The following is a 10023-nucleotide window of genomic DNA, read 5'->3' on the forward strand; positions in this document are numbered from 1 at the left end:
ACCAGCAGGCCAATTCAATGACAGACTCAGCAGTGGCGCACACAGCTGTACTTCCCAGGACATTCAGATGCTTGACTTTATATTCGCTAGTCAGACAGATTTCCAGGGAAAAACTCACCCACTGTTGTCACACACAGGAAAGACCAGTCTTCTGTCATTAGCTCACACAACCAGCTGAGTGCTTGAGTCAGAGCCAGACACACTATGTTCTCTCCTCAGCACCATCCTATTTCCCCTCCAAGCTCTGAGTCAGTGTTACATTCTTCCTGAGTGGAAATACATTATTTTCATTGGACATAAACAGGCACAGGTGGTTCCACCTACTGCAAGTTAGTGTAGAATCTACAACACATTGTCCTTTGACTTTTTCAACAGTTTTCTTAGTAGCAGAGAGAGAGGGAGGAACAGTAGGACCAATGGTGGTGTTAAATGCTATTAAAGCTGCTTTTCCCAGCAAATACAGTGGGTGCACTGTCTGTATGGTTTTGACCTATATTTTCATTCACTGAGTCTCTTTTTCCTCTCGTGTTGATTTATGGTTAAACACCCCCCCCCCACACACACACACATTTTATTCTGTTTGATCCACGGGAGCCTTCCAACTTTTGTTCTGATGTTATTTTGCTCACTTGGGCCTCCAGGCTCAATCATTCTCTAAACTATAAGGGATCTTTCTTTTTATAAACTCTTTATATAAGTTTTAGCACAATTAACTATATTAAATGGGAACCTGAGATCTAGAAGTTTCCCTTTCCTTAGATTTTGCGTAAGATCAGCTATGGAGCTTAACTCTATAATGGGCCTGAGCTAGAACCCTGAATCGAAATACCCTCCAACTTGGGGGGAGTTGAAGTCCAAAACCAATTCTGATCTAAATTTGAAAAATCGCCTCTTTTCAATGAACTAAATCAAAAGCCTGGATCTGAACATCCCCCTGAACTTTTGGAAATCAGATGCAGATCTTATCTGTGCAAAAGGCCAGAACCAGAACCTTGATCCCAAACCCAGTTTATGGCTTGTGCCGTCTCTAATTTCATGCAAAGAGTTGTATTCAAACAGAATACAGAATCAAACTCTACTATGCCCTACTCATGGGTCAGCAGTGTAAAAGGACACAAACGTCTGCATTTGCCATTCACTTCTTTTTAGTGGAGAGTGCTCCACGTGCTCTTACCATGTCTGCTCTGCTTCCAGGCTGTCACTCAGCCTGCCCAGAACAGCCCAGGATACACTCCTAAAAACATACGTGAGGCAGAAGCAAAGGCAAAAACGTGACTGTGATGACAGAAAAGCTACTATGTGGATGTAAACTGAGCAATGTATCTTGCACCCACTTAAACTGAATACGCCCTTAAAGTCATTTAAAGCTGAGCTTTCTGTTATTCGCATTTTGTAGTTACAACATCACAGTTCAAGCTGTTGTCTGCAAAGGGCCTAACTGACGTGATGGACGTCACAAATACTGCAGTGCTAGTGGGAGTAAGCTGCATAGAAGCTCTTGATCACATACAATTATTCCCCCTTGTTTATTATACTTCTTTATCTGGATTCTCAGGTTACAGTGATTACAGATATACAATTATTTATTTCTATTACATTAGCACTAAGAGTCATCAATCAGAATCGGGTCCTTTTGCTGTAGGTACTGTCTGAACATTTAGTAAAAGATAGTCCTTCTCCCAAGAGCTCACACCCTACTTACAGAAATTCAGAATTCTCACTTCTGCTTGTCTGGTCTCAGGTATAACATTCACAAAGTACCCAAATGGGGGGGGGGGGAGAATTTAGAATGACTTTAAATTTTTGCTTGAGGCTCACGGGTTTGCTACTCCCCCTTAATAGTGTTAGATACAATCATGAGAATAAGTCTCCAAGAGAAGAAAGCACGGTCAGATCCTAATGCTTTTGGCAGGAAAGTTCTTAGTAATAAACTGTGATGGTCTCCTCCCTTCTCTTCCTCTCAAGAACTTGAATGCTATCTGGTTAAGGATAAAAATGATTCATGGTTTGGAGTGAATGTTATGTTCACTTCCCCCTCCCCTCTGTTTCTCTCGCAGAGTCACCAGTCTAGCGCTGGGCTTGCCTCCCACAAGATACAAAAGCCAAAGCCTGCTCAGACTGTAGCTGTGACGCGATGAGAGCTTTCATTCTGAACATCTCCTCAGCTGCCGTACTGGCTCCCGCACTTGGGGGCTGTCTGAATTTCCCACTAGCTTGGTGACATGAATGTCAATTATATCTGAGACTCACACTTCAATTCAAGCCCAATAGCCACACTTAATCTTGCAATGGAGAGTGAGCTTTAAATGACTTGTCTGAATTTCTGACAAACATTGCAGTTCTAGTCTGAAGTCAAAGCAACTATTTACTAATAAGTAGAAAGAACTAATCAAACTATTCATTATGAATAATTTGTCATATTTGGTCCTTTTTCTGGTCACAAACGTGATTTTTACAGTCTTTATTTGTAATTGTTCAGCAAATAGTTTTTATGAAAATAGTTAAATCTATGAGTTACTTGTGAACTGTTCTATTACCTTAAATATTTGGCATTCAGAACTCAAAATTCATGCTATGTTATTGGTCACCTGAGTCACATGGTATAGTTTCTGTTTCCTGATTGTTTTAGTTTTTATAAAGAGTAGCAGTTCCTGAAGAAATCATGAAGGCATTGACTGGAGTTCTCAGGAAGATGGTGGGAAAACACTAGGGTAAGAGAACGGCAGACCCACAACATTTTTGAATCTCCTTGTCTCTTGCACAAGAACATGTATATATGGAACCCAGATTGTAAAGCAGTTGGGTTCCTTCCTGAAGGAGAAAGATGTTAACCAGATATCTTGACTGTCTAGAAGACATTACATTACATTTTCTTTCACCACATTCACTCCAAGTTATTTTGAGTGCATGTGTTTCTTTAGTCCTCATTGTAAGGTTTGGGCCAGATCCTAGTTTGTCTCACTTAATTGCCTTAGCATCAGGGTTCTGACCAGAAGGCTCAGGAAGAAACGTCCATTCCCACAACTAATATATAGCATCATACATTATATTCAAACACCTGCCAGTTGAATGGCTCAATTCACTCGATTTTCTATCATAGTATTGCCAGCCATTTATTACAGTCATTCGTCATGTACACAAGGGCAGTGGTCACCTCCCTTTGTTCATGTCATTTGATTGTCACAGTGCCAGACTGGCTCAACAAGAGTTTGGAGAACTTCCTGCTTAGATGCGTCTTCTAGCAATATTTCACATACCTACCAACTGCATTTACTTATCTCCCATTTTTTGTCATCAGGAACAGTCGTCGCTGGACAGAAACAACAAAAGGCTTTTGACATTGTGCCAACTGGTAAATCTCAAAACTGGCCATAGGACCAAACAGGTAGCCCTTTACTGTGTGTAAAGGTTATTCTTTGGGACATTGATCCCCCGCCTCAGTAGCTGGCCACCAAAGAAAATTTGTTCTGTGTTCTGGTGATGGAACAAGTGCCAAGTGTCTTCAGATGAAGGACCTCTCTCTGCTGCTCAGGCATCACACCTCCTATTCCCTTATCTTCTGCTCTCCTACTTTCTGTTGCTTATGCTGAGGTATTTTAAAAACATTCTCCTAGGATGTGTTTACATTAGTAAAATTAGAGTCTGTATTTCACTGATGGTGAAGCTGCACTGAAGCTAAGCCACATACAGGATTACACACTTTTACCAGGTCATGAAAACTCAGAGCAGACTGCTCATGGTCTGCAGATTGCAGCTTGGGAAATACTGCATTATATTTTACACTGTAATCATTGACAAATAATTTATAACGATAGAGAAACAATGTTGGTATTTTCAATGCTGAGTAAGAGATTTAAATATACAACTTCCATTAATGTAAGTGGTGTTTCTAAATCCTCTAGTCAGCTTTAAAAATCTCAACTCATATTATCAGGGATAAGAACTTAAATCCACATTTCTTGACAAGTGCTTGGATTCTTAACCATAATTCTGCATTAATGCTTGGTATTTGCATAGAACTGAAGTTGGCGTGTAAGAGCATTAAAAAAAATATAGCAAACTTTAAAACATACTAGTTGCTAAGGAGAACCTGCATGTACCAGCCATTACATATCTGGTATTTTAATAGCTCTAGATGTAATTGTTGACTGATTACAGGTAACAGGTGCCAGTGGTAGCTGTGTTAGTCTGTATCAGCAAAAAAACCGAAGAGTCCTTGTGGCACCTTACTGACTAACAAATTTAGAAAGCTTATGTCCAAATAAATTTGTTAGTCTCTAAGGTGCCACAAGGACTCCTCGTTTTTTTTGCTGATTACAGGTAGTAATTTCCCAACCTGAAGTCAGCACTGACACAATTCTATATTAAATTAAATATGTAATTAAAAATTAACCTAAGTGGAATTTTAAAAAAATCTCAATGTTTTTATTGGTGGTTTTTTCATCAATGAAAACATTTTTATATTTTCGATAGGAATTTTTCTCAAAAGTATTCCACATTACAGTGCATCAATAAAAAAATATGATGTAACTAATCAGAATGAGACAAAAACAGATGCCAAAATATGCAGTGCAATGTGTCAAGTACTGCAAAACGTAACCTCACCAAACCATTGCTCTGGTAACCAGCAATCTGAGAGCCTTTGATATTTTGAAAAGAGATTGTTTAACTGAAGTTTAACCCCGGTTGCCTATGCTACTGATTTAGGTAGTCATCTGAACGGACAGAAGGGCAGGTAAAGGGTATAGCCATTCTGACACTATCAGGAAAACTCTTGTACTGCAAATGAGGAACTGTTAAAAGAATACCTTTTCTGGGTATCAGGCCATAGATTATATAATGAAACTCTTTAAAAACTAACTTCTGAAGGAAGGAGACTATTAAAGGAGTGCATTATCTGTACAACAAATTCAATAGCAATTCAAAGTGTAAAATGAATAAAACTATTAGCAAAATACATTTACTGGGCACCAAACCAGAAAATATGTAATCATATGCTGGAACCAACTTAAATAAATAACTGTAAAAGAATAAAACCACTTATGAGGAGACTTGTGTGTGTGTAATGAGGCTCTGTATTTTACAATTTCGCTTTGTAGCGGTATTTTAAATAGGTCACATTTATGCCTGTTAAGATGACATTTTACACCCTATTTATAGAATCTCATTATAATGTCTGCCTTGTCTCATTTCAATTAAATTTTGACTTTGAAATGGGATGGAAGGATGGAAGAGGACAGACACTCCAGTGGGCGATAATGACGATCTATTAAAAGTTTATGTTGCATTCTGAATGGCAGGGAGGATCAGGAGGAAAATACGGGCAAAGAAACATTTTCTTGAGAAACTGAACAGATATGCAATAAGATTGAAACAGCTCCTGGGGCTTCTTAACTTCTTTGTGCACTTGCTTTCTGTACGGAACGATTCCTAACCTTGATTTACCTTGAACCTTCTTTGGATTGGGCTTCTCTGACCCAATAAAGGGGATGTCTCCCCCTCAGTCATGCTGACAGACCTAGCTGTCTTCTCAGACTCGCACTAGCCCCTGCAATTCATTCCATTTCCTTTTTAATTTCCCGTGTCAGGATTCCTGCCCTCAACTCACTTATACTCTCCATTCACACTCATATACTGCTGGGCTTCCCAGGGACACCATGATGAACTGCTCCTCGCATGGTCCAGTTGGGAACTGGACCTCCCAATTTAACTTTCCATTGAGCAAACAAGCCACTCCAATGTACGTTATGCTTCTAGCACTTGACAATTACTCCAGAACACATCCGACACCATCAATGCCAGTGCCACAGCCCTGCATTGACAAGCAGATCAAGAGCTGCCCAGAGCTGTAAAAATGTGGAACTAACCCTGAAGCTAGAGTGGCAAGGTGCAGATTAACATTACTGTCAACACCAAGCATTCAAAAATCATGAGTTGGACTATAAATCACAACTGGATTAAAAAAATCATGAGGTATTTGAAGAAATAATGAATTGACTCTCAGTTTCCTGCCCCCTTATGTTTATCTTTCCCCCATGTTTTCTCTTACTATCATGTACCTCTCATATTCTCCTCAGCACCCTCTACGGTCTTCCACCTTTCTACCCTGTATTACCCCTACAGCCCCTGAAATCTTGCTTCCCACACCCCAAGTTTCCTTGTCACTCTCAGTCTGCCCCATTCTACACACATTGTTTGCCTTCTGCCTCCCCATATTCCTCTGCATTGTAGTAGCTTTCCCTTCTGCTTCCCACATGCCCCTGTCTCTAGAACTGGTCAACATTTTTTTGTCAATAAAAATGTTTAATGAAAATAGGCTTTAAAAAGGTTTGAGTGAATTTCTGTCTCTTTTTGGAATTCTCCAGTCACAATCAAAAACTGAAAACATCAAAAACTTTTTTTTTAATTTCTTTTGAAAATTTTCTCAGAAAATACCATTTTCTGACCAGCTCTAGCTGGGCTTCCTCCATTTTCGCATCCAGATGCCCCAGCAGGCAGTCATGTTCCCTAAAAGAAACCTGGCTTCAGCCCACTTAAAAACAATGGGAGAAGCTGATTATCTTTACTAGGAGCAGTCTCAATTCCACATGCAAAGGCTGTATTGAAAAGTTGTCTGTCTTGGCTCAGAGCAGCCTGTAATTCAGTCTCACTGAAAAGAATGGGAAATGACAGCCATTTTGTAAAAGGGAAAAATTTACCAGAAAGCTGCCAGACAAGAACGTAAAACACTGCAAAAATCACAAGCCTTATGATAAAATTGCAAGACTTGACAACTCTGAATTACCTACTGTTGGAGCTCATTACACTATTGTATAACACTGTGGAATGAAGTTACAGTTTAAAACATGTTTTTAATTAGGTAACTGTTCTGGTAACCAAAACCAAGGTCACCAAGGTTTTGTATCTTCCTCTGTTTATTATTGTTTGTAAGAATGTGATTACAAGCAGTCCCAACATCAACCAACGTGTACATTGATGAATTACTAAAACGTGGCACTATATAAATCCAGTTTGCCGAGTTTGAGTTAAATAAAATATAGTTCTTTCCCCACAGGTTGTAAGCTACATTCCTCTCTTCAAAGAGACTGTGTTCTGGGTCCCCCCTCCTGGCGCACAGTGAAAAAAATCTGTTATTGTTGGAGCTGGGCCTATTTTAAATAGGCCATGATACTTGGAGAGTGGCCTTTGAAAGCCAGGCCACCTGCGAGCCAGTGGAATCCCCCTTCCTGCTGTCTGGTCTTGGGATTTGAAGCACAGACTTTCCAAAGCCCACTGTCTGACTCCCTTGTGTTACCGCCTCCCTGATTTTCTGAAGCTTACTTACGTCCCCTTCACCCTGTGAAAAACTGGAGCCAAACCACAGCACATCCCACATTGGTACAGACTGAGGGTTAGTGATTTGAAATGCAGTAGTTGGTAGCCAGCCTGACTGTGTGAATGATTCATGATCACATGGACTTAATATTACCTGTTATGCCATTGTTTCTAATGGCTAGTGAACCTAGCATTTCCCCATCTCTTGGCCTCCCTTCTCTGCCATGCTCCCATTCCACAGACATCTAAAAAATTCATTTAAAAATGTACTGTAAAAGAAGAAGTACACACGGTAACCTATTTCTCCTAAATGGAGGGGTTTCTGGTGGCATTCATGTGTCTTATATCAATCTTCAAAACACTATACTGCACCTTCAACTCAGACATTGATTAGTGGAATTGAGATGGAAGGAAAACGACAGTAGAACCTGGCTTGCACCAGTTGCCCCAATAACTAGAAGACTCACTGTAAATTTGCAAGGAAAGCCAACAGCCAGTGTCTTCTTCTGGGTAGAGATTCCCCAGGCCTGGTTCTGCTGCATAAGAGTGGAAAGGTAGGGACTAGACAGTGGGAGGCAGTGGCCAGTACAGTCGTTAGCTATGCAAGGCCCTCCCTCTGCTTTAATACATGTAAGACAGGAAAAAGATGAGGCAGGGGAAGGGCTGTGGGGATCCACTGCTGTGCAAATCCCCTCATGCTCCTAGGGTGACCAGACAGCAAGTATGAAAAATCAGGACAGGGGGTGGGGGGTAATAGGAGCCTATATTAGAAAAAGACCCAAAATTCTGGATTGTCCCTATAAAATCGGGACATCTGGCCACCCTACATGCTCCCCATGTTGAAGGGCTACATAAAGATTCCCAGAACCTAGTCCTGACAAAAGGCTCTAAGAGCAGATTCCTCTCTGCTGCTCTCCTCAACATCTGTCAATTGCATGGGCTGACAGTGGCCTCTGGCTTTAGTTTAGGTGAACAAAGCATGAAATAGCAAAGACAATGTATCACAAAATATACCAGCTCCTCAAGCATAGGAAAAGGGAAGTTAAGAGCAAGTAAATAACTCAGCTAGAATTAAGAGTACTCACCAGCTGGATGAGGAGATCCAGGAAGCAGCAGCCAGTTACAAAATGGATACTTTAGGGCTGCAACTGCTCCTCTCTTCCACATTTAAAGGGCCAGCCCCACAGTGATGCCAGGGAGGCAGCTGTAACCTAAACAGACCCCAAGAGTTACACCTGGAGTCCCAGCACAGCCCAAGGTTGTAAAAGTGACTTAAAGCCACCTTACTCTACACTCCCCCGTGACTGTGAATTCTCTACTGTGCCTTTTAAATGTTCAGCACAGAATCTCATCTTGGTGTTTTAATTCTTATCTTTAGAGTTTCCTTTATTCCCATTACAGCCACAGCTTGTCTGCTATGTAAAATCTTAAAGGTCTGAAATTCAAGATCTTAATGAAATTGCCTCTGCAGGTCCCCTCTTTAGGTGACACATGTCATGCTTCATGATTCAGAGGGAAAATATAGCTCCTAATATGGAGATCTGCAGAGACAATGTATTCAGTTACAGTTACTAGTAAGTAAACCCTGTTTCTTTAACCTTAGAATATTAATACTCTGCCCACATTAGGTTAAAAGGAGGGGAAAAGAAAAGCATTAACTGAAATGCCTTGAGCTTACAATGTTTGTTTGATGCGCTATGTTCATGTACAACAGTCAAGCCATTGTAAGCATTTTTCAAGTGTTGCTCAGACCTGGCTGAACCAGTGCAATGTACCAGCAATGAATCTTTGAACCTGCACTAGTTCTGTCAGTCAACATAACTCCATGCCACAATACAGGGCTTTGTACCTGTAAGCTACTCACAAGTTCTTTTCCCCAGTAACACTCCTGTGCACTAAGGATTAGGTCCTTAAGAAGTACCACAGTGCACTGGTATGGTTATAGTTTTACAATATGGGCATGCCAAAACAGTTGCATCAAACACAATGATGCTGCATGGATATGCTGAATTGTTCCAAGCCCTGGCTATGCAACAGACATTTCATTGCACAATGGCCTGGATCCACAAAGGGACTTAGGCATTATGATAGGATCCACAAAGCTGAGTTAGGTAGCTAGACTCTCTATGCAATGCATGGAGAGAGACAGGCGCCTAAGAATGTGATTCACAAAAACTAGTATGACAAGCGAAGAGCTGCCTAAGACAGCTAATTGGAGATGCTGATAGAAGGGGTGTGTTCTAAGCCCCACCCCTCACCGAGTTTGGTGCCTAAGTCTAGGCTGCAAGGATGTGCCTATCTTTGCTTGGGATCCACACCTGGGAACCCTCTCCTGAAGTCAGGTGGCTTAGGAGAATGAGCTAGGGGCCTGCTTAACTCCATACAAAACTTCCACAGGAGGTGGTGGTACTACCACCACCAATGCCACTCTTCTAGCTGTGTGCTTAGGGCTGGGATATGGGCGACCTTGGTTCAAGTTCCCCTTCTGGCTCAGAGGAAAAAAGGATTTTAAATAGGGGCCTCTTACTGCTTAGGGGAGTGCTCTAATGCAGTGCTTCTCAAGAAGCAGTACATGTACTCAGAGGTGGTCTTTGCTTAGTTTTATAAAAAGCTCTAGCAAAGTCAGTACAAACTAAACTTTCATACAATGACTTGTTTATACTGTTCTGTATACTATACACTGAAATGTAAGTACAATATTTATATTCC

General features: G+C 41.0%; 1 long non-coding RNA gene across 3 annotated transcripts in view; it reads right to left on the reverse strand.

Moving 5' to 3' along the window:
* The window catches only part of LOC120399184, a 51343-nt gene extending 42898 nt beyond the window's left edge, over window positions 1–8445 (reverse strand). For all 3 annotated transcript variants that reach the window (XR_005595013.1, XR_005595014.1, XR_005595012.1), the window contains exons 1-2: window positions 8400–8445; window positions 119–266 (exon numbers count right to left, since the gene is read on the reverse strand). This is a non-coding gene — a long non-coding RNA (uncharacterized LOC120399184). The remainder of the gene's footprint in view (window positions 1–118; window positions 267–8399) is intronic.
* Window positions 8446–10023: the final 1578 nt, after the last annotated feature.

Source organism: Mauremys reevesii, linkage group 2, assembly GCF_016161935.1.
Source record: "Mauremys reevesii isolate NIE-2019 linkage group 2, ASM1616193v1, whole genome shotgun sequence".
NCBI lineage: Eukaryota > Metazoa > Chordata > Testudines > Geoemydidae > Mauremys > Mauremys reevesii.